A 25,289-nucleotide genomic window follows, 5' to 3' on the forward strand; every position below is an offset into this window, starting at 1 on the left:
GAGAGAGAGAGAGAGAGAGAGAGAGAGAGAGAGAGAGAGAGAGAGAGAGAGGGGAGAGAGAGAGAGAGAGAACCACATTGGGTTAACAGTAGATAATGGTTCAGCCAGATCCTCATTAAGATAAGTTGAGCTGCTCTATAGTGGTGTGTGTGTGTGTGTGTGTGTGTGTGTGTGTATTGGTGGTTCCAGGGGTGTGCAGCAACCATTTGACTTGTTCTCATTAAGTGGAGCTTAAAGAGCCACAGCGAAACTGCAACCATCAACCTGGTTTGATTACAGGATAGCAGGACAATAAACCAGCCTCTTTTTTGTGTAGAATGCGGTGAGATGAGATAATATGATTATGTTGTGTTTCATCCTGGAATTAACAATTAGATGAACTAGCAGAAAATGAGGTCTTTCAAACTCAAAATCTTTCTAACTCAGTTTTTCTGATTAGGTCTAGACATTTATTCATCAGTGGTGGAATAGGTACTCAATTGTCATACTTGAGTAAAAGTTAAGATACCTTAATAGAAAATGACTCAAGTAAAAGTGAAAGTCACCCAGTAAAATACCTCTTGAGTAAAAGGCTAAAAGTATTTGGTTTTAAATATACTTAAGTATGAAAAGTAAATGGAATTGCTAAAATGTACTTAAGTATCAAAAGTAAAAGTATTAAGCAAACCAGACTGGCATTTTTTTTTTTTTGACTGATAGCCAGAGGCACACTACAACACTCAGACATAATTTACCATCAAAGCATTTGTGTTTAGTGAGTCCGCTAGATCAGAGGCAGTAGGGAAGACCAGAGATGTTCTCTTGATAAGTGTGCGAATTGGACAATTTTCCTGTCAAAATCTAAGGGGTACTTTTGGGTGTCAGGGAAAATGTATGGAGTAGAAAGTACATTATTTTCTTTAGGAATGTAGTGAAGAAAAAAGTTAAAGTCGCCAAAAATATAAATAGTAAAGTAAAGTACAGATACCCCCCATAACTACTTACGGAGTAATTTAAAGTATTTTTACTTAAGTACTTTACACCACTGATATTCATCAATGGCAACCATTGGTTAAGCTTGTTAAAGGTGCAGTGGAATTACATAACCAAATAGGCCCATAAAACTCACTGGAGACGTGTGTGGGGGTCATAGGTCAGATAGGAAGACTCACCCTTAACCTTTGTCCGACACTGAATACAGACAACTTCTGCACCCCCCCACACACACACACACACACACACATTACACACACACACATACACTCATAGTCATCCGTGTGGTTTCCGCTTCACTACATTGCAAAAGCATATGCATTGGCTCGTCGGGTTTGTCTCAGTGTCTGCTTCTCACATGGCCAGTACTGGTATCACATAGCAGTGTTGTTTTTAAATGGGTTCTCCTGCCATTCTGGTTCAGTGTGTAGAGTAGCTCCCATAGCTGTGTGTCTGAGAAGGAGCAAGAGAGTGCCTTCTGGCAAAAAGTCTCTTATGTCTAACGGCCTTTTTGCATATTCTTGCCATTACACACACACACACACACACACACACACACACACACACACACACACACACACACACACACACAGACACACACACAGGCACACACACAGGCGCACACACAGACACACACACACACACAGACACACACAGACACACACAGACACACACAGACACGCACACAGGCACACACATTTTGGAGCTGCTCTGTGCTGTATGATGCTATTATTGTCTGTGGTCAAGGGACAAGCAAAGGACAAATAAAAGAGTGGGAATCCTAAACTGGGAATCCTAAGCTGGGAATCCTAAGCTGGGAATCCTAAACTAATCATAAGCTATATACAGTACATGAACAGAATGCGTGGCTTCACATATGTTATTTTGGAATTTTATTTTTAAATTTGAAAAAAATCGCAGAATGATTGCTGGGCGACCAGAATATTGCAACCGGTGATTTCTGTAAAACCTGGAAATTCTGTAAAACCTGGGAATTCTGTAAAACCTGGGAATTCTGTAAAACCTGGGAATTCTGGAAAACCTGGGAATTCTGGAAAACCTGGGAATTCTGGAAAACCTGGAAATTCTGGAAAACCTGGGAATTCTGGAAAACCTGGAAATTCTGGAAAACCTGGGAATTCTGGAAAACCTGGGAATTCTGTAAAAGTTACTGGAATATTGCAACCCTAGAATGCACGCACCAAATGTAAAAAAAAATAGAGTAGATAGCTGATGCAAAAAGTTAAGTGAAATCTGAATCGAGAAGGAAGCAACTGGGTTCACCTACTCATTCCGGAAACCCCTCTTACATGAAGAACATCGCTTAAGCAATACTGACCGTGCTGTGTTCCTGTGGCATGGCACTGTAACAATGCGGTTGAAGAACAATTGTACCTAAAACAAAACAAATATTCTGCCATATGCAAACATGGGGAAGGTAGATTGAATTTGACTGCACAAAGAGGCAATCAACAGTTGCGACATCCTTAAAATGTGATGATATGAACCCATTGATTCTTGAAGAACGAGCTTAGTTCAACTGTCGTACCCCATCAGAACACAAAATACAAGCTTGTTTTACAGCACTTCAATGTTTCTAAACAGATCAAATATATAGCCACCATATAGCCTCAAAATCTATCATTGATATATCATGGATGGTCAGTCATTACATCCATAGCTCTGTCTATAAATTTGAGAGTGGGTACATTTCTCCAGCCCCATCCCTCAGCTTTTTACCAAACTAGGGGCGGGGGGGACATTTTGTTAGTGTTTCTACTGCCGATTACCGCTTTAACTGATGTGTCCTTATTTGATGAGTCGTTCCTGAAACACACAAAATCCTTCACTGAGCAGACATTATGTAGTACGGTGTAAAGGTGTAAAAAGTAGAAGGCAAAAGAGGGAAGGAGAGGAGAGGGGGAAACAAAGAGATAACACTAAGTGTGTTGGACTGAGCGCCAAGGTCTGTAGTACAGAGGGAGGAAGGGGGTGAGAGCTGGCTATCAGGCCAACACAAAACCCCTTCGATTCCTGCTGCAGGAGAGGCAGTGAGACTAGAGCACCGGCACTGCCTGCAGCCTGCCTGCTCTGAATGGCAAGTGGCACGGGAGAGAAGGAGGGAGGGAGAGAAGGAGGGAGAGTGAGTTAGAAACCAGAGAGGTGTGAGAGAGAGAGAGAGAGAGAGAGAGAGGCGAGAGAGGGGGGTGACACTCCTCTCATCAGTGAGGGAGAGAGAGAGAGGAAAAACGAGGGAGGGAGGAAAAAAGAGGGAGGGAGAGGGGGAAAGTCCGGACATCACTGACGCACACTGTTCCACCGAAGGGCCAGTAGGCCCTATTTATCAAGCACAACGAGGGGCTATTTCTGTCTCTCCGGTGTGGAGGGGGGGGTCAGTAGCACCAGCACCGCGTGACCGCAAAGAGCAGACAAACACAGAAATAAAGAGGAGGAAAAACAACAAGCGGTTCTCATGAACACATTGTGATTAGTAACAAGAAGCAGCAGCACGAATCATGTATGTCTCCCTCCCATTAACACCTTCTTTATTTTCCCTACAGCACCAAAGTGTCTGAATCTCAGTAAACAGTGCTGCTAAGCTGTGTGTGTGTGCGTGTGTGTGTGTGTGTGTTTGCGATAGACAAATAAATAGAGTGTGTACGTGTGTGTGTGTGTGTGTGTACGTGTATGTATGTGTGTGTGTTATATTGCGAGCGTGTGCATGTGCGTTTGCGTGCTCGTGCACGTTTGAGTGTGTATGATTTCACATCTGTGTGTCTGCCCAGAGCTTGCTAAGAAACGTGCAGTTTTCCCTGTGAAAACCCTGCATCGCTGACTGTGGACCTGTGGAGGGTGAGTGGGATGCAGACCAGATAGACATCCACATCTGCAGCACCAGTCAGACACAGACCAGACCTGGGCAGTGAGAAAGTTACAGACGCACAAATAGCACGCTCCCCACAAAAATGCTAACCTCCCATGCAAGTGTAATGGTGAGAGGTTAGCATGTCTTTGGGGTTATGATATTTGTGCGTCTGTAACTTTCTCACTCCTCATTATTCACAATTCATTCAGGATCATCCGTAATCACGGTCGCATCCACATTAATGCAGAAGTGTTTAAAAACATATTATATTCTTATTGACAATACAAATTACTACAAAATGACACAATACATTATTTACCATTAATTTATATTGGGCACAAAATTAACCCAAACAAACCGTTTGTAGAGTAACACGTTTGATGCAGTCATTGCGTGCTATAAATATGGGACCAACTACTTCACTTTTTACTGCTTTAATACACATACTGTATAAGTGAATTTGTCACAATACTTTGGCCCCCTAAAATGGCAGGAGACTATAAACAAAAAGTGCTGTATTTTCTGTTCACCTGATATGGATGAAAATACCCTCAAATTAAAAGCTGACAGTCTGCACTTTAACCTCCTAGTTGGATCATTGTTCAGATTTAAGGACCGCACTTTTGGAGTATAGAGGCAAAAGAAGAACAAATGCTTCCCGGTTGAACACTACTTCTGACCAGACCTCTACGTGACCCCTGGTCAAAAGCAGTGCACTATAGAATAGGCTGCCCTGGTCAAAAGCAGTGCACTATAGAATAGGCTGCCCTGGGCAAAAGCAGTGCACTATAGAATAGGCTGCCCTGGTCAAAAGCAGTGCACTATAGAATAGGCTGCCCTGGTCAAAAGCAGTGCACTATAGAATAGACTGCCCTGGTCAAAAGCAGTGCACTATAGAATAGACTGCCCCGGTCAAAAGCAGTGCACTATAGAATAGACTGCCCTGGTCAAAAGCAGTGCACTATAGAATAGACTGAAAAGCCTGGTCAAAAGCAATGAATAGACTGCCCTGGTCAAAAGCTGCACTATAGAATAAACTGCCCTGGTCAAAAGCAGTGCACTATAGAATAGGCTGCCCTGGTCAAAAGCAGTGCAAAAGCAGTGCACTATAGAATAGACTGCCCTGGTCAAAAGCAGTGCACTATAGAATAGACTGCCCTGGTCAAAAGCAGTGCACTATAGAATAGGCTGCCCTGGTCAAAAGAATAGCTGCCCTGGTCAGTGCACTAGAATAGAATAGGCTGCCCTGGTCAAAAGCAGTGCACTATAGAATAGAATCAAAAGCAGTGCTGCCCTGGTCAAAAGCAGTGCACTATAGAATAGGCTGCCCTGGTCAAAAGCAGTGCACTATAGAATAGGCTGCCCTGGTCAAAAGCAGTGCACTATAGAATAGGCTGCCCTGGTCAAAAGCAGTGCACTATAGAATAGGCTGCCCTGGTCAAAAGCAGTGCACTATAGAATAGGCTGCCCTGGTCAAAAGCTGTGCACTATAGAATAGGCTGCCCTGGTCAAAAGCAGTGCACTATAGAATAGGCTGCCCTGGTCAAAAGCAGTGCACTATAGAATAGGCTGCCCTGGTCAAAAGCAGTGCACTATAGAATAGGCTGCCCTGGTCAAAAGCAGTGCACTATAGAATAGGCTGCCCTGGTCAAAAGCAGTGCAGTATAGAATAGACTGCCCTGGTCAAAAGCAGTGCACTATAGAATAGGCTGCCCTGGTCAAAAGCAGTGCACTATAGAATAGGCTGTCCTGGTAAAAAGCAGTGCACTATAGAATAGACTGCCCTGGTCAAAAGCAGTGCACTATAGAATAGACTGCCCTGGTCAAAAGCAGTGCACTATAGAATAGACTGCCCTGGTCAAAAGCAGTGCACTATAGAATAGGCTACCCTGGTCAAAAGCAGTGCACTATAGAATAGACTGCCCTGGTCAAAAGCAATGCACTATAGAATAGACTGCCCTGGTCAAAAGCAGTGCACTATAGAATAGACTGCCCTGGTCAAAAGCAGTGCACTATAGAATAGACTGCCCTGGTCAATCCGTTTAAGGAACTGTTCTCAATCCTGGGCGATGTAATCCCATTCCATCATCGTATGTCTCCTTTCATTTATTAGTTCATTTCATTTCCCACCGCTCAGTGATGGATCAGCTAGAGGGATCTGCCATCGCGTTTAGGGCGGCGAGGGATTTCCATGCGCTTCGGCGATGGCCCAAGGGCACCTGGGAGATATCGTGGCGGTGAGTCAGACAAAAATCACCGTCAGGAAGGGGCCACTCCATTAGTCTCGGGCCCATACATGACCCCCAAGAGTGGGGAGCTGAGCTGAGGGGCTAGGCTATATCTTTCAGCACATCCAAATAGGAACGAGGAACTGAATGTGGTTCTTAACCCTCTCAGGTGCACAACTGCAGATACAAATTTGTCGTAGCGCACGCGCACGCACACACACACACACACACACACACACACACACACACACACACACACACACACACACACACACACACACACACACACACACACACACACTTAACTGCTGTGGGTCAGGAGGGCGTATGTCTGTAACCCTACTCACCCCAATCCCACTCACTTCCCCTCTCCATGGCAGTGCCTGTTGACACATTGCTCACTGTCTCCCAGCCCGCCTCCCCACCTCCCCACAGGTCGAGTCATGGTGACCCCCAGTCTAAGTGATACTGCACTTAGGCCACAGCCAGGATTAGAACTCAGCAAATTGGCACCGGCTGGAGCCCTGGATGGGGTATTATCCCACTACCACACTTTTCTGCCTGTTTCAAATCTTTCTCCATACATTTTAGCTGTCTTTCGCAATCCACTTCTCACCAAGTGGAAATGTTTTTCTGGGCCCGTTTGGTTCGTTTTTTGCTCGGTGTCTGTGTAAGCTACGATCAGATTGGTGCACTGTGATTTTGCGTAACTACTCTGGAGGTTGTCTCGGTGCATGTTTGAACGCACACACCCCACACAAACACGCACCCACACACACACCCTCTGGGTGTGTCAAACAGCGGATGAACATGTGATTTGCTAAAAGGTTCAACCTTCTATTTACATGGAACTCACAGAGGGCAACTAGTGCTACCATGCCGTTCCCTCTCAAAAGGCCTCACATGGACTGGGAAATATTCTGATATTGTAAAATGGGGATATTGACTTGCTCGTGAACGTCAGGTTGTGTAAGGTAAGAGAGACGAGAGGTGAGAATCTCTTTCTTCCCTTTTGTGTTCTATTTATTTGAAATCCTTTCAAAGAGGTATCTCTGTCAGTGCTGTCTATTCATGGAGGCCAAGGGAAGCCAAGCTTCCCCCAAACATGTACCAGGAAAAAAAAAAAAAAAAGAATTTTCCTTCGATTCACATAACCAAAAGTATGTGGACACCTGCTCTTTGAACATCTCATTCTAAAATCATGGGCATTAATATGGAGTTCTGGAACGGCTTTGCACTAGATGTTGGAACATTGCTGTGGGGACTTGCTTCCATTCAGCCACAAGAGCATTAGTGAGGTCAGGCACTGATGTTAGGCCTGGCATTAGCCAGCGTTCCAATTCATCCAATGGTGTTTGATGGGGTTGAGGTCAGGGCTCTGTGCAGGCCAGTCAAGTTCTTCCACACCAATCTTGACAAACCATTTCTGTATGTCCCTCACTTTGTGCACGGGGCCATTGTCATACTGAAACAGGAAAGGGCTTTCCCCAAACTGTAGCCGCAAAGTTAGAACCACAGAATCGTCTAGAATGTCATTGTATGCTGTAGTGTTAAGATTTCCCTTCACTGGAACTAGGGGGCCTAGCCTGAACCATGAAAAACAGTCCCAGACCATTATTCCTCCTTCACCAAACTTTACAGTTGGCACTATACATTCGGGCAGGTAGCGTTCTACTGTCATCCGCCAAACACAGATTAGTCCACCGGACTGCCAGACGGTGAAGCGTGATTCATCACTCTAGAGAACACGTTTCCACTGCTCCAGAGTACAAAGACGGTGAGCTTTACACCACTCCAGCCGATGTTTGGCATTATGCATGGTGATCTTAGGCTTGTGTGGGGCTGCTCTGCATTGGAAACCCAAGTCATGAAGCTCCCAACGAACAGATCCTGTGCTGATGTTGCTTCCAGAGGCAGTTTGGAACTCGGTAGAGTGTTGCAACCGAGGACAGATGATTTTTATGTGCTACGCGCTTCATCACTCGGTGGTCCTGTTCTGTGAGCTTGTGTGGCCTACCACTTCGCGGCTGAGCCGTTGTTACTCCTAGACATTTCCACAATAACAGCACTTACAGTTGACCTTTAGCAGGACAGAAATTTGACGAACTGACTTGTTGGAAATATCTATGTAAAGATCCTGCCACTATGACGGTGCCACGTTGAAATCCCTGAGCTCTTCGGTAAGGTAATTTTACTGTTGAATTTCTGCATCTCGTTGTGTTGTTGTCCTCCGGTGGCTAGCTAGAAATGGTCCCTTTCCTAAATTTTCCATGGATGGAGATAGGGATTTGGACTCATAGTTTTACTTAATTCTCCGTACTGGCCAATGATAATAAGGGCGATTGTGATCCAGCCATAAATTCATACATTGTGCCCCCTGGCCTGAGAGGATGGAAAGCTCAACATGTAGCTAGATGTAAAAGGCTAATGTTAACTAGGTAGGCTCATCGTTGCCCCATGAAAGGAAGTTAGGCTACTGAGCAAGCATTTTAGCCAGATAGCCAGGATGGCATTGGTGTTTCTCTACAAGTAGGGTGAATCAACATGTTTTTTCTACCAGTGCGCATGCACACGCACACACACACACACACGTAACACATAGAAATCAGCACCATGGACAGCCATGTCATATTTACCTTACGTTGATTGGATTCAATTGTTTGCGGTGTCTTTTAGTTGTCACTGTGTGAGACTAAGCAGAGGGGATTTGATGATGTTGAAATAGTGCTGGAATAGTGGAAGCAGCACCTGTTTAGCGAGTAGCGGTAACTCTTCGTGGTTCTAAAAGAATAGTTGTTTAGTAGTAGTGTGGGAAACATTACCTTGCTTGACCATGCTGTAGGTCTGGTACATGCAATATGCTTTGTGGACTTCACCGGACTGGCTGCAATATTTTTTTTCTCTCGCTTGGATTCCCCGGTGGTTTTCTCCACTCGCTGTTACTGCCCTCTGTTAACAACACAATGATGTATTCATTTTTTTTAAACAGTCTTCCGCTGCAGACAGAAAACAATCCAGCCTTGAAAATTGATCGGATACTGAGGAAAGTCGATAAAAGCCTGTATCACACTTTCTCCTTTAACAACCTTCACTCAAAGTCTATTGTAGGAATCATCAAACGTGTTATATCTTAACTATTAGCCTTCAAACCAACCTTTCACAAAGTACCGTTTTAACAAAAAAAGAATAGAATAAATATTGTGTAATCTAAAAAGGACTACACTTTCCTCCATAAAATAGACACAACAGTAGCGCTACAAACATGTCTACAAATCATTCTCGGTGATAAATCCCTTCATAACCTTGAATACAGCGTTATGCTATTACTGTATCACGCTGATGTAGATACACTGTCTGAGGATGATGAGATCATCAGCAGGTCCCATGTTGGCCTGGCCAGCAGCACCAGCTGCTACAGCCTGGAAAACAGCTGGAGAAGGGAGGCCTCCGACCAGCATGGCAGAGCCCTTTGAGGAACCTACTGGGAAGTAGTCAGGATTGCCCCAGGGATTCCTCCTGTGCTCGCTACACTTCATGAGGGTCTGACAGGGTCAGGCCTCCACTCTGGAAGATACAGTGTTAATTATCCGGGGCACCCCTCAGAGGAAATGGAAGGAGTGAGAGTGAGAGACTGATAGGGTTGAGGCTCCGCTGAGACGTATTGTTGTAGCTAGTATGTTATTCGCAAATGTTGGCGCTAATACCAACTAACCACCTTCATAGACACTACATTACTGCTTACAAAATTGCTGACGTGACGGCTGAAGCTACGCTATGCTTCACCGCTAACACAATCGCTAACTTTCAAAAAATGATCAAATCAAAGTGTATTTGTCACGTGCGCCGAGTACAACAGGTGTAGCCCTTACAGCGAAATGCTTACTTACAGGCTCTAACCAATAACGCAAAAAAAAAGTGTTAGGTGAACAATAGGTAAGTAAAGAAATAAAACAACAGTAAAAAAACAGGTAATATACAGTAGCGACTGGTGATATTGCTAATATTGCAGCAAAGACAGAAAGAGAGTGAGAAAGAGAGAAAAAGACAGCCTAGCACTGGCAGAGCTAATGCTAATTTGGTTGCTAACCAAAAGTCGAGAAGGGGTCAAGGCTCCTCTCAGATGGGCTGTAAGGGCTCTGCCGCGTTCACTCCTGCAGTCCAAGAGTAAACACCCAATAATTGACATTGACCGGCCTCTAAATGGTAGAGGAGGACACTTAATTATGAATATTAAACAGGGCCGACGGTAAACAGCAATAAGGAAAATAACGTGCGAAAATAGACTCCACTTGTCATTGTTTGGCACGTCAACGAAAGAGAGCGGGAAGCAGAAGAAGAGAAGAAGCAGGGGGCTGAGGATTTATTTTGTCTTGTCAGGGGAATTTACCTTCTGCTGATGGGTGCCAAGTCAGACAGGCCCAAGGAAAGCAGTGTGGTTTACTCCACAAAATTTCAATGGACTATAATGGGGATTGTTCTATTTACTGAGTCTTTATGCACAATATGTCAGACTATAGCACTCGTACCTGGTGGCAAAACTGGTTGAACAATCCTAATGGGTTGCGGTTTTGTCCTGTTTTACTAACTGGGTAGCATTAGGTATAGTTAAGCATGGGAGTTTGTTCTTACCACGTGACCAGAACGAGAAAAACTCTAGGACCTATACTTTAATACAGTTTTTTTTGGACAATAACAAATCAATTTCAAGCTGTTTCTGAGGTGGTGTTGCCGCAATTATGGCGTCCCAAAACCTTCCGATCAGAAGCATTTTGTGGAATTTGATTCATTCCTAATTATGACTCTGGAAATGCTGGGCTGGGTTCTTTGATAATGACACCCTCCATCATGTCAAATTGAAAATGCCACCATCGCACGCAGGGGTTTTGATCCTCCATCGTGGCGTAACTGTCCCTTTGTTACATCCCACCCCTGCAACATGGTATCATTGCTACGCATCACATTATAAATATTTTACAAAAAGATGTTTCGTGCTCAATAGGTAAAACCATACAGTCGACTCTTGACATTTGACTCGAGCTCTTGACATTGTCTACGCTCAAAGCCCAGGAATGACCGTTATTCTTTTCCGTTTTGCCGTTACCTCCATATAAGTACATATTATAACTCTAGAAGGACATTAGCATCCAGGCAACATGTCTAAAAAAAATTATCCACTACTGTAAAGGAAAGCGTTGATCAAACAGCTTATCAAATATAAACCAATATCGTGTAAACCAATGTATTATAGATACAGTGCCTTTGGAAAGTGTTCTTTTTCACATTTTGTTACGTACAGCCTTATTGTAAAATGTATTAAAACGTTTTTTTCCCCTCCTCATCAATCTACACACAATACCCCATAACGACAAGGCAAAAACAGTTAAAAAATAAAAACTTTTGCTAATTTATAATAATAAAAAACTGTAATATCACATTTACATAAGTATTCAGACCCTTTACTCAGTACTTGGTTGAAGCACCTTTGGCAGCGACTACAGCATTGAGTCTTCTTGGGTATGACGCTACAAGCTTGGCACACCTGTATTTGGGGAGTTTCTCCCATTCTTCTCTGCAGATCCTCTCAAGCGCTGTCAGGTTGGATGGGGAGCGTTACTGCACAGCTATTTTCAGGTCTCTCCCGAGATGTTCGATTGGGTTCAAGTCCAAGCTCTGGCTGGGCCACTCAAGAACATTCAGAGACTTGTCCAGAAGCCACCCCTGCTTAGGGTCATTGTCCTGTTGGAAGGTGAACCTTCGCCCCAGTCTGAGGTTCTGAGCGCTATGGAGCAGGTTTTCATTAAGGATATCTCTGTACTTTTCTCCGTTTACCTTTGCCTCAAACCTGACTAGACTCCCAGTCCCTGCCGCTGAAAAACATCCCCACAGCATGATGCTGCAACCACTATGCATCACTGTAGCGATGGTGCCAGTTTTCCTCTAGACGTGTCGCTTGGCATTCAGGCCAAAGAGTTCCTTTTGGCAAACACAGCAGGCTGTCATGTGCCTTTTACTGAGGAGTGGCTTCTGTCTGGCCACTGTACCATAAAGGACTGATTGGTGGACTGCTGTAGAGATGGTTGTCCTTTTGGAATGTTCTCCCATCTCCACAGAGGAACTCTAGAGCTCTTTCAGAGTGACCAGGGTTCTTTGTCAACTCCCTGACTAAAGCCCTCCCCCCCGATTGTTCAGTTTGGCCTTGCGGCCAGCTCTAGGAAGAGTCTTGCTGGTTCCAAACTTCTTCCATTTAAGAATGATGGGGGGCACTGTGTTCTTGTGGACCTTCAATGCTGCATGAATGTTTTGGTACCCTTCCCCAGATCTGTGCCTCGATACAATCCTGTCTCGGAGCTCTACGGACAATTCCTTCGACCTCATGAATTGGTTTTTGCTGTGACAACTGTGGTACCTTTTATAGACAGTTGTGATTTGAATTTACCACAGTTGGACTCAAGTCAAGTTGTAGAAACATCTCAAGGACGATCAATACAAACAGGATGCACCTGACCTCAATTTTGAGTCTCATAGCAAAGGATCTGAGTACTTATGTAAATAAGGTATTTATTTTTTCTATCTTAAATACATTTGGTAAAATTTCTAAAAACTTGTTTTCACTTCATAATTATGGGGTACTGTGTGTATTTTTTATTCAATACATTTTAGAATAAGGCTGTACCGTAACAACATGTGGAAAAAGTCAAGGATACTGAATATATGAATATTATAAAATTATCTAAATTAATACTCTCTCTCTCTAATAAGTATTTACAAATCAACACAAAGCACATAATTGACAAACATACAAGTGTTGAAGATCTGAATGGAAGATCTCTCTATCCACCACTCTCTCTCTGTCTTCTCCGACATATCTCAAGTGCCAGATGTCACCGGTTGGCTGCTGTCAGAATCATTTTATCAAGTGCCAATCACATTTTAGGTCTATACTCATCCCTCGAATTCCCCCTATGTAAAGCGACTGAAGCTGAAAATACTGCAATTTGAATCGGTTTCTTCCTCAACAGCAGCTATCATCAAACAACGCTCTTTTCCCCAGTGTCCCCCTTGATTTTCCATGACATGACGAGACTCTCGAATGAAGTGTGACACGGACTGAATGATTCATGGCGGGGGAAAAAAACGTCAACAGAAACGACTTCTAAAAGACAAACAAAATGCCTTGACACCCAGAGGCAAACTACACCTCACACACCCAAAGGCTTTCTAACACGCACACAATGCAACGACTGTTAAACATAGGAAAAGGGGTCAAGAAAGACAGCCCTTCCCCTTTTCCTGTGACCTTCACGCCAATCCCAAGAAAGAAAAAGAAAACGCAGGGACAAAAAAACGATTGCCTCAACTCGGTGAGAAACGACATCGTTGTGTCGGCAAACCCTTGGCTGGCGCGTTAAGGGGGAGGTGTTAGCGGTCTGATTGACCTTTCCATGGATTGAACATTTTCAGCCTATACTTTCAGGGTAATTCCCTCTGCCTTGTCTTGACACACGAGCAAGTCGTTCTGATGCAGAGTAACGTAGAAGCGAAATGCTCCTTTAAACACCCTGTGTGTATTATCCAGCACCTGTTGGGAAGTGAACCCCCTAAAAACGTCAACCATGACATAATAAATCCAATCCAATTTTATTGGTCACATACACATGGCTAGCAGATGTTAATGCGAGTGTAGCGATCTAGCTCCGGCCGTGCAGTGATATCTAACAGTGTCACAACAACTACCTTATACACACAATTGTAAAAGAATGAATAAGAATATGTACATATAAATATATGGATGAGCGATGGCTGAACGGCATAGGCAAGATGCAGTAGATGGTATAGAGTACAGTGTGAGATGAGTAATGTAGGGTATGTAAACATTATATAAAGTGGCATTGTTTAAAGTGACTAGTGATACATTTAGTACATCCTTTTTTAAATTATTAAAGTGGCTAGAGATTTGAGTCAGTGTGTTGGCAGCAGCTACTCAATGTTAGTGGTGGCTGTTTAACAGTCTGATGGCCTTGAGATAGAAGCTGTTTTTCAGTCTCTCGGTCCCAGCTTTGATGCACCTGTACTGACCTCACCTTCTGGATGATAGCGGGGTGAACAGGCAGTGGCTCGGGAGGTTTTTGTCCTTGATGATCCTTTTGGCCTTCCTGTGACATCGGGTGCTGTAGGTGTCCCAGAGGGCAGGTGGCTTGACCCCACTACTCTCTAGAGAGCCTTACGGTTGTGGGCGGAGCAGTTTCCGTACCAGGCTGTGATACTCGATTGTGCATCTGTAAAAGTTTGCGAGTGTTTTCTTGTGACATGCCAAATTTCTTCAGCCTCCTGAGGTTGAAGAGGCGCTGTTGCGCCTCCTTCACCACGCTGTCTGTGTGGGTGGACCATTTCAGTTTGTCCGTGATGTGCAGGCCGAGGAACACACTCCGTATTACAATAGTAATGCTATTTTGCTTAAATGTATGCCATTTATCCAGATCAACTTGCAGTAGCATATATTCTCATTGCAGGTGGCTCCAGCGGGAATCAAACCGACGATCCTGGCATTGCTGACACCGTGCTCTACGAACTGAGCCACTCCAGACCACTGTGTGTGTGAATCGTATTCTGTACCTGTTGGGGCGTGAACCCAAAACACATGCACCATTATATAGTCTTGTTCCCAGCCTTTTGCCACGTTCCCAGGTTATTACAGCACTAATGACATGCTGTTGCGCTAACAAACAATGCTGGACATTGGGCCTATATACAGTAATACACTCTTCACGCTTCCACCGCTACATACACACAGGGCTGCAGGGTCGTGTCTATACTACTCTGTGGCACTGTACTGAGAGCAGTGGGTCTGAAGCCAATGCCACAGGGGAGCACGTCATCATCTCCATATCTGCTCTCTGCATACACACACACACACACACACACACACACACACACACACACACACACACACACACACACACACACACACACACACACACACACACACACACAAACTGCATTATTAACCCCTGAGTGCCAAGACACAATGCCCAGCTCTCCTTCCCACCGCTTGAGCCTGGGTACACGAGAGCCACACAGCCAGTGAACAGTACATCTAGTGCAGCCTGGGATGTGAACAGTACATCTAGTGCAGCCTGGGATGTGAACAGTACATCTAGTGCAGCCTGGGATGTGAACAGTAAACATGTACATCTAGTGCAGCCTGGGATGTGAACATGTAAACAGCCTGGGATGTGAACATCTAGTGCAGCCTGGGATGTGAACAGTACATCTAGTGCAGCCTGGGATGTGAACAGTAAACATCTCTAGTGCAGCCTGGGATGTGAACAGTAAACATGTACATCTAGTGCAGCCTGGGATGTGAACAGTAAACATGTACATCTAGTGCAGCCTGGGATGTGAACAGTAAACATGTACATCTAGTGCAGCCTGGGATGTGAACAGTAAACATGTACATCTAGTGCAGCCTGGGATGTGAACAGTAAACATGTACATCTAGTGCAGCCTGGGATGTGAACAGTAAACATGTACATCTAGTGCAGCCTGGGATGTGAACAGTAAACATGTACATCTAGTGCAGCCTGGGATGTGAACAGTAAACATGTACATCTAGTGCAGCCTGGGATGTGAACAGTACATCTAGTGCAGCCTGGGATGTGAACAGTAAACATGTACATCTAGTGCAGCCTGGGATGTGAACAGTACATCTAGTGCAGCCTGGGATGTGAACAGTAAACATGTACATCTAGTGCAGCCTGGGATGTGAACAGTACATCTAGTGCATGTACATCTAGTGCAGCCTGGGATGTGAACAGTACATGTACATCTAGTGCAGCCTGGGATGTGAACAGTACATCTAGTGGGATGTGAACAGCCTGGGATGTGAACAGTAAACATGTACATCTAGTGCCTGGGATGTGAGCCTGTGCATGCCTGGGATGTGAACAGTAAACATGTACATCTAGTGCAGGATGTGAACAGTACATCTAGTGCAGCCTGGGATGTGAACAGTAAACATGTACATCTAGTGCAGCCTGGGATGTGAACAGTAAACATGTACATCTAGTGCAGCCTGGGATGTGAACAGTACATCTAGTGCAGCCTGGGATGTGAACAGTACATCTAGTGCAGCCTGGGATGTGAACAGTAAACATGTACATCTAGTGCAGCCTGGGATGTGAACAACGCAGACCTGATAAAGGACTTATGGTCAAAACACTGTCAACATGTCAAATGAAAGTCATTGGAGCAAAGGAGAATAGATTACAGTTTGGATAGTCTGTTTGACCTCCTGTGTTTGAATTGAACAATGTAAGACGCATACTGGAAGAGAGAGAAGCCAGCACCCGCATTGATATAGCTCTTTAAAAAAAACTGTGCTGGATCTTGGATCAGGTCTCGCTGTCCTTGTAATCTTATTAGTTATATTTTAGAAGACAAAACTGGTCCTAGATCAGCATGCCTACTCTGAGAAGATTTATGAAGACGGGCCCAGATGCTTTGCTAAAATGTAAATGGGGTTGGGGAGCTCTGGCAGGCAGGGAATGGATGGAGTTGGGCAGGCGGCGGGGGGGTACATTTTGGGTGGCAGAGTTTAATGCTCTTTCTCCCTCTTTTCTGGGCCATCAGAGCTATCAAAGATGTACACAGTGGAAGCTGGTGAGAGGCGTAGTCTGACTCATCCGACAGGCAGAACAAAGTTCCCCCCTGGTCGACTGGCGCGAGGCACTAAGGACACATCAGCAGCAGCACGGTGTGCGTCCCAAATGGAACCCTTATTCCCCGCCAAAAGTAGGGCACTATAAAGGGAATAGGGTGTCTTTGGACGCAGACACAGTGTTTGATACAAGGTTGTTTTTCTGATGCCGGTGCCATTATAGCCTAGCACACCGCTGGGAAGCAGACACACACACACGCACTCTCTCACAATAAGCAGAGGGACACATTCATGGGATGTGAACAGTACACATGTACATCTAGTGCATACACACTGACTCACACACACACACACACACACACACACACACACACACACACACACACACACACACACACACACACACACACAAGGTACACATACAGACAAAAAGGTACACACACACACACACACACACACACACAGTGGAAGCTGGTGAGGACACACACACACACACACACACACACACACACACACACACACACAGACAGACAAAAAGGTACACATACACACACACACACACACACACACACACACACACACACACACACACACACACACACAGACAGACAAAAAGGTACACGTACACGTGCACTTACACACAGGAACACATTTGCATGAAACGGATAGAACATCCAAATGTAGAATGCTAGAACACAGGGCACAGAGAAGACTACAGTCACAGACCCACACAAAATAACAGATGGGCTTCCTCCCCACTGGTCAGAGGTCGCCCGCCCCCCCCCAGGGATTGTTTTATTATGCAGTGTAGCCTACTATCTATAGTTGTATACCATATTTAGTTGCTATTTCTAAACTTTAAAAAATTAAATAAAAATGACACATGAAATAGCCTAACAACGTAGAGGCCTATAGTAGCTACAGTATGCGACCGCGTCGCCTTGCATTTTTTGTGTGCAAATGTTTTCACCGCAGCCTTTAGGTCCAGGTTGTGAGCCCGACTATTTCCGAGTATTGCCTGTGCAACAAATTCATTCCTGAGTATTTGTGCATTATATGTCCATTGCGCTGCACACAACTTAAACCTAGTCTTGAATGACGCATGCCAACATATACTGGAGATAAAGGACTGTTGATATTGCAACACAATCAAATGATATGTTATTGGTCACATACACGTGGTTAGCAGATGTTAATGCAAACACCAGTTCATCAGAACAAAATCGCAAACCGCTAAAGATGATCATCTGTTTGATTCTGCCAACTTATAGTGTGTCCAGTATCCAGGTGACCAGCCTCCAGTGCTTCCTATAGATACACGTAATCTCCATCGTGTTGAAGCCGGCGATCAAGGAGAACGAGAGGCTCAATTGAAGACGTTTCAGAACTGCTGTGCTTGAAGTACCACACCCGTCTGCACAGTTTCCCTGACGTTGCTACGGCAATCATGCTGTTCTTAACATCCATGTAACTGTCGCTTCTGTGAGAAATTGTTTTCTAAACTACAACTCGTAAAGAACTACCTAAGAAGCATTAGGCTCTCGGCCTGATAGGAGCTGTAGAACACCTGAGTAAGCTCCACTCATCACACGGGCACCGTTGTAGCCTTGACTACGCGATATCCCCTCACTTTCAATCAGTTACAAAGGCCTGAGACACTTTTTCAGTCGCATTCCTGAACCCAAGAAAACAAACACTTAGCTTCCTAGTAGATATGGAAATGAAAAGGGTTTATGACTGACTTTTTGGAGGGTTACTGTCAAATTGATATATACAAGTTTAAACAATATACATCGATGACAGGTGCATGGGCCCCCAGAGATTGTGGGCCCCCCTTCCTTGCGGGGGCTGCGGGGGTGTGCGGTATGGCATGTTCCTCTCGCATGGGCTTTTTCAACACAAGTTACCCTCAATAATGACTTAATCGTGACCTTTTACTGTTGTTAATTAGGCTACTGACAAAACAAAACTTTGAGTCATTTCCTGCACCATGAATGCATCAACGCATCATGGATTGAATAAACTGTATTGATTCGCAGAGGGGAAACTGAATTGGTCATCATTATCATGGATAGTGAATGGGTTAAAGACCAGCATTTGGGCATCACCACCCCACCGTGTCACCTGCATGGTTGGCACGATACCGCCTGGCCTCCAATCAGTGACGACGAAGAAGAAACTGACTAAATCGATTTCCCATGCGGCACACACAAAGCATCAGCACCGGAACACATCTCGGGGGAGGTGTTACCCGGGGCGACAGGCTTGTTCCTGTCGTGACATGCCCTGGTTGCCGCTGAGGCTCCCGGTGTTCCCAGTTTCTTTGTTTCGTATACTGCACCCCCCTGTCGATAATGGGACGTCTCTGGAGCGGGGAAGGGGTGAGGGAGATGGGCAGATGTTTCGACGTAGGCAAACAACTTTTGATCAAGTAATCAAACGTTTCGTTTTGACTGGCTGGAAGGATGGGTTCTCTCTCCACATACAGTTATGAGCGGCTACGATGACTTTAGTCACATACAGTAGGCAGCCAACCATTTCTTGGAGAGTACTGATATTGAAGTCTCCCAATCAGAAAATGCTATTCAAATCTTATAAATCCTCACATTTCACAATAACCAACAAAAGCAGGGCCTACATCCTGCAGTAGAAAACCCCCCACCCATCCAGCCCAGAGATGACCAACTGTAGCCTATAACTGAGAAGTGAATGGAATTGCCATCTGCTGGAGGTTACCCTCCATGGCAGCCCCCCTCTCTTCCTGCATACGGCAGCTCCTCTCTGGGTAGCTCTGTGCACTGACCCCCTTCCCCACCCGTCCTTCTCCTGCCCGTCCACATTATCTCAGCAGAGGGCCAATTAGCCATCATCATCTGGCCTGTTTTGTCGAGGCGCGTCAGGCAGCCGAACTCCCTCTGATCCAATAGTGGATTTAAATAATGGATCTGTAATCAGGAGGCTGTTAATTATGAGTCTCTGGCGAACCCTCTGTCAACTTAATCTGATGACGAGGCAGGCCGAGGCAGACCACTCTATCAACTCAATGTGATGCTGACGAGGCGGAGGCAGAGTGAGAGACAGACAGGGAGGACAGTGAGGGAGTAATTAAGTGAAGGGGGAAGGGGGGGAATGCAAGGGAATCATGCCTGTTTGGGTGTCGCTTTAATGATGTGTCATGTTGTGTGTGTGTGTGTGTGTGTGTGTGTATGTGTGTGAAGCCCATCTATATACAACTTCTACTGCACAAAACATCTTCGATAGTTTGTCTAGTCCACACTGTTCCAGATGATGGATTTCAAATTGCTATTAAGCAACTTTTCTCTTTGATTCTCAAATACATTGTTCCACTGAAAATGTGTACTTTCCATCACACTGGAAAGAACATAATTGGGAGAGTATAATTGGGAGACGTGTACTCGATAGACATGCTTTGCTCGGTTGACTAGAGCGTTGTGCTAATTTGAACGAGGACAAAACTCTTCCACTGCCATATAAGAGCTCCTGCCACGAGTTCACTGTCAATACTGTTTTCACCAATGAAATGTCCCAACAAGCTGATCTGATGGCACCAATGGCAATGTATCCCTATCTGCCAGTGGTATTCAAAGTCGGGGTCGGGAATTGCAAATTTGGGAACCAAAAATTAAGAGTACAAACTATTTTGAACATATAAACATTTTTGAGAAAACAAATGGAAAATAAAAATGAAAAAAAAGGTCAATAAATGTATTGGTTCTCTTACTTTTGATAAGAGAGATGAACATGTAATGAATTGAAGGTTATTTGTTGATGAGAAAATCGAAATGTACCGATTTTAAGGTTGTCATTAGACCCGTGGTGGGGTGGGTCGCCCGGATTCCTGGCAATTTCTGGCACCCATTGAAAAAGTTATACCTCTGCTCTACGCTAATAAATGGCAACATTTCAACGGAACAATTAGAGGCTCGCACAACAATGCTGACTTGAATAAATCCTCTCAGAGAAAAGGGATGACACTAGGTCTCAAATGACACCCGATTCCTTTAATATGGTGCTACACATAGTGGAATAAAAGTGGAGAGGGTAGGGTCGAGTTTCATAGATTTCCACTGATAGAAGACCTCTTCAGACAGTGACACTAACAGAAGAACAGGATGACTCAAGTGATCCCTTATTGAGTACGAATGTACTGAGTACTATCAGACATAAGCGCACACACACACACACGCACACACCGTGTCCAAATTGCACCTCCCTCTTACGCATGGACCGAGATACGGCCTTAGCCGTAGAGCCTTTTGGGTCGGTGGGACTCGAGAGCCAGCCTGAGCCAGCTGTGGCCACCAACAAGAAATGACTCACTGGAAATGGTTTACTGCCAAGGGCAAGAATCAATAAGAAGCCACAGTTCTACCCATTGGGTAAGTAATAGAAAAGTGAGGAAAATGAGGCGGAACAAAAAAGAAGGGGATGCATCCGATGCTGCTATTTGTTGACCTTACTCAGACCCCAGTCAAGAGGCTATCAGCAGTTCTATCAACCAAGAGGAACGAGCTACGGGCAGCTAGCTATCCGTGCGAGGGGGAGCTTTTGTGGCTCTGGAACTATTAGAAATCTGACATTGGCCGGGAACATTGCGACAGGCTTTTGCAGCAGCAGACACACATCTGAGACAGCCAACCAATATCCTTTTTTAAACAAGACACACAACAAACAAACAAAAAGACAAAGACGATGCGGGGAAGAAAAAAATGGCTATGTTCGTCAGGGGACTCTAAGAAAGGCAAAGGACAAAGGCAATCAGACGTAGCTGTAAACAAAGCTTAAATGCTGATCTCTCCTCTAGCTCAAGTGTAATTAACTTGCGAGAGAATGATTAAGCCGAAACCACCACCATTGCATAACGGCTGTAATTCTTCAAGGGGTACTTACAATTCAGCATCTCTATAGCTCGGCAGAGCCAAGGTGACTAAGGGTAAATGAGGAAATGGATAACAACACTCCCAACATACTTCTACTATCAAAAACAGCCTTACCAAACGCAACATGTTTTTAAAATACCACCCTACTTTCTAGATAGTGCACTACTTTTGGCCTGAGCACCCTATTCCCTACATAGGCCACTGCTTTTAACCAGTCATTTGAGACGAAGCCTTGGTGGTAGTGCAGTGAGAAGAGTAGCCAACATATTGCCCAATGGGAATCGAGTATGTCTCGTAGCCATGTCCAGGTATGACAGCTAATGAGAATGTACGAGGTTAAAGCCGATAGCCATTAGTCTGGAGTTATTGATGTGTGTTGAACCAGGCTACTCTCTACAGTGAGAGTCTGGTGTCTAGTCCATTCAATCACGGAGGGTCTGTCGATGTCCATCCGCCACAGTGCCAGGCAGCGGTGGCCATTTGGGATATTTTTCGAGTCTCATCTGCACTCTGGTGAAGGAATGAACTCCCATGTATCTATCTAGGTGTCAAGAGTTAGACATTAAGGCCGCAAAGTTTCATGGCCGGTAGGCTGGTGAGTGCAATAGCGTCAGAGCTCAGTGTTTGCGCAATAAATGACGCAAGTGAGATGTTCGCTAACCAGCCAGTGTCCTTAGTAAATCCATTGTGTTAGCATACCGTAGTTAAAATTGCTAATAGAGCAGAAAAATTAAGGGAATATAATAGTATGTTGATTACGCATAACCAATGTAAACAACAAACACAATCTACGTTTTATTAATAGTAAGCACCAACTTATTATTTTGTTAATTCCACGTCCTCAGTAACTGCCTAGCGTGGTTTGCATTGATTAACCTAGCATTAGCCTAGCGAAGGACACGCTACACCTATTAGCACAAAACAGAAGGCAAACGAAGATGGATTTTGCGTATGGAGAAGAGAGTCTCTTTCAGAATGCAAAGTTACTGTAGTTGAGCGCAACAGTACAACACATCTGACATGTTACCAGTGGTTCAGAGTGTCAGAGCACAGGAAACATCAGGGTGAAGGGGTTGGATTCCAGCGTGAGGCAACATAAACTGAATATGTCTGTCAATGTTGACAGTTCAGCAATTAGCTTGTAATAAAAACATTTGCTGGAGGACACTTTGTGCTTGTGCTCACATATTCTCATGCCTTCTAAAGACAGACTTTTTTTGTTGCTGTTGTGGGGGCTCTCGTCACGAACGTCTGTCTACGTCCCACAGAGGGCCAATGTTGACCTTCCCTGGCCGCCCATGGGTAGGCATTCACATGGGGATGAGTAGGCCTCTCTGCACCCTGATGAGCCGCTCTGAGCTGCTCTGGGCTACACGGATAGCGTGACAGTTTTCAGAACGGAAGAAAAGGAAGAAGAGAGGGATGAATCACGGCACACAAAGTCTCTCTCTCTCTCTCTCTCTCTCTGTCTCTCTCCCGCTCCCTAAAGTTGACTGGCCCACACATTAGTTCCACAGAGATGGCGATTTCACTCGAGATGTTTTAATTTGTTCTAAATTTTCATCTCTGGGCTCACAGACGGCGTTCTGTCATTTCGGTCTCATTTCCGGGGATGCGGAAGTCCCCACAGCGAAAGAAGCATGCCATGTTCTCCTCCCAATTTTCTCCAGTCGAATGTCCCCCTTTTCCTAAATTACACAGAAAATCATCTTGGTTTCTTTGAATGTTCATGAATCAAAATAGAAGGGGAGGGAAGGGTAATGCCCTAGTTTCCCCAAACGCTGCTATCCTCCCTCTAGTCGAGTCAACCCCACCAGAAGAATCAATGGCGTGGTTTGAAGGAACAAATGAAGGTTATCGTTCAGATGAGTCGAGATGCCTATCTGCCCCCACCGCCCATCTTTAATAGGATTGTGTGTGCTTGTGTATAGGTGCATGCATGGTTGTGTGTGCATGTCCATGCACGCACGCACCTGCACACGTATCTGCTCTCTCCACATCCACAACCTCTTAAAAAGTCTAAAACGGATGGCCCCGGTTACTCCTATCTCCTGTTTGCTGTGTTAAGCCATTACGGTGCTACCAACTCATTAGCTGGTGCAGCCATCCATCCATTATGGGGCGGAAGAGAAATGGGCTGAGGTAGATGAGCAGGAGAGAGATATATCTGACTGGGAGACGTCGTCCACATTCCATAGTTTTATTCCCCCCCGGCACATTATATGCCTCTTCCTGCTGTGAAAGCTTTGCAGTGGCACCACTCTCAAGGCGTGAAAACAGCATCAACAATAAAAAAACTGAAGAAGGCGAAGGAACATGTTTCGGTGGAGCATCATTAACGAGTGCTCAAGATAAGTCTTTGGCATTCAGAGCTCCAAACAGCACGACGCTGCTCCTTCAAATTGGCAAATCTTTGTTGGAATAGCTGCAGTGTGAATGTGTCAGTCGTGAATGTCAGTTAAATCGGTTACTTAATTATGAATGAGAAATGAGTGACAGCAGAGGTAAAGCAAAGGTGAGAGTAGGTTCTCTGTCGCCGTCTAACTTTCCTATAACTGCTGCTAGTAAACCCAGGTCTAGGAACTGTTGATGGCTTTCCTTAGACAAATAGTCATTTGGAGTTTCAGAGTAGGAGTGCAGATCTAGGATCAGGTCCCCCCTGTCCATATAATCATCTTCATTATGATTAAAAAAAAGGCAAAACTGATCCTAGATCACCATTCTTTATTAGACACTTTATGAATACGAGTCCTGGTATAGTAACCCTCGCTAGCTGCTGACGATGTTTCCCTGGTCTTCTGTGTAGACAGACCGACACGCCAATTACCAGATGAGTCAGGGCCGACATAGCACTTTTTACTTTCTGATTAAATCCTTTATTTCACAGCAGAACGCCCAGCAAGGAGGCATGATGTAAAAGTTACGTCTGCTGTCAGAAAGGTGGGAGGGAGGGAGGGGAGGGAGGGAGGGAGGGAGGGAGGGAGGGAGGGAGGGAGGGAGGGAGGGAGGGAGGGAGGGAGGGAGGGAGGGAGGGATAGCATGATTACGTCATGTAAGGGACCAAATTGTCAGATTTGTCACAGCCCATTGTCCTTGGAATTTAACAGGAGTGAGATGACAAGGGTTGGGAAAGACGGACGGGGTCCATGAACCAGGGAACCCTAGGAGCTGGGAGCGTGGGGACCTCCTGAGAGGAAAATATTATGTTACGCTGTCCGTCTCTAAGTGGCAACAGATAAAATCTGTACTCACACTGGACAGCCGAGTCCTCAAACAACCGTGATGAAAGAGACACGGCAGGCAACATTCAGTGTTATCAAATGCAGATTTACTTGATCGAGTTTGGTTTGACTCTTTTCAGTTCAATGGACAAGGAAATAAAAGCTAGGATATATCAATGCAAAGAGCTTAATCACAGTGGGATTGAATTGTAGAGTCCCTGACTTTAGCCCATTTCCTCCCGATTGCTCAGTTTGGCCTTGCGGCCAGCTCTAGGAAGAGTCTTGCTGGTTCCAAACTTCTTCCATTTAAGAATGATGGAGGCCACTGTGGTCTTGGGGTCCTTCAAAGCTGCAGACATTTTTCGGTGCCCTTCCTCAGATCTGTGCCTCAACACAATTCTGTCTTGGAGGTCTATGAACAATTCCTTCAACTTCATGGCTTGT

The 25,289-nt window shown here is 44.9% G+C and overlaps 1 protein-coding gene across 1 annotated transcript in view; it reads right to left on the minus strand.

The window, feature by feature from the left end:
* Positions 1–25,289, minus strand: part of ctnna2 (catenin (cadherin-associated protein), alpha 2) — a 677,857-nt gene that overhangs the window by 175,636 nt on the left and 476,932 nt on the right. The window lies entirely within an intron of this gene.

This window comes from Oncorhynchus tshawytscha, linkage group LG34, assembly GCF_018296145.1.
Source record: "Oncorhynchus tshawytscha isolate Ot180627B linkage group LG34, Otsh_v2.0, whole genome shotgun sequence".
NCBI lineage: Eukaryota > Metazoa > Chordata > Actinopteri > Salmoniformes > Salmonidae > Oncorhynchus > Oncorhynchus tshawytscha.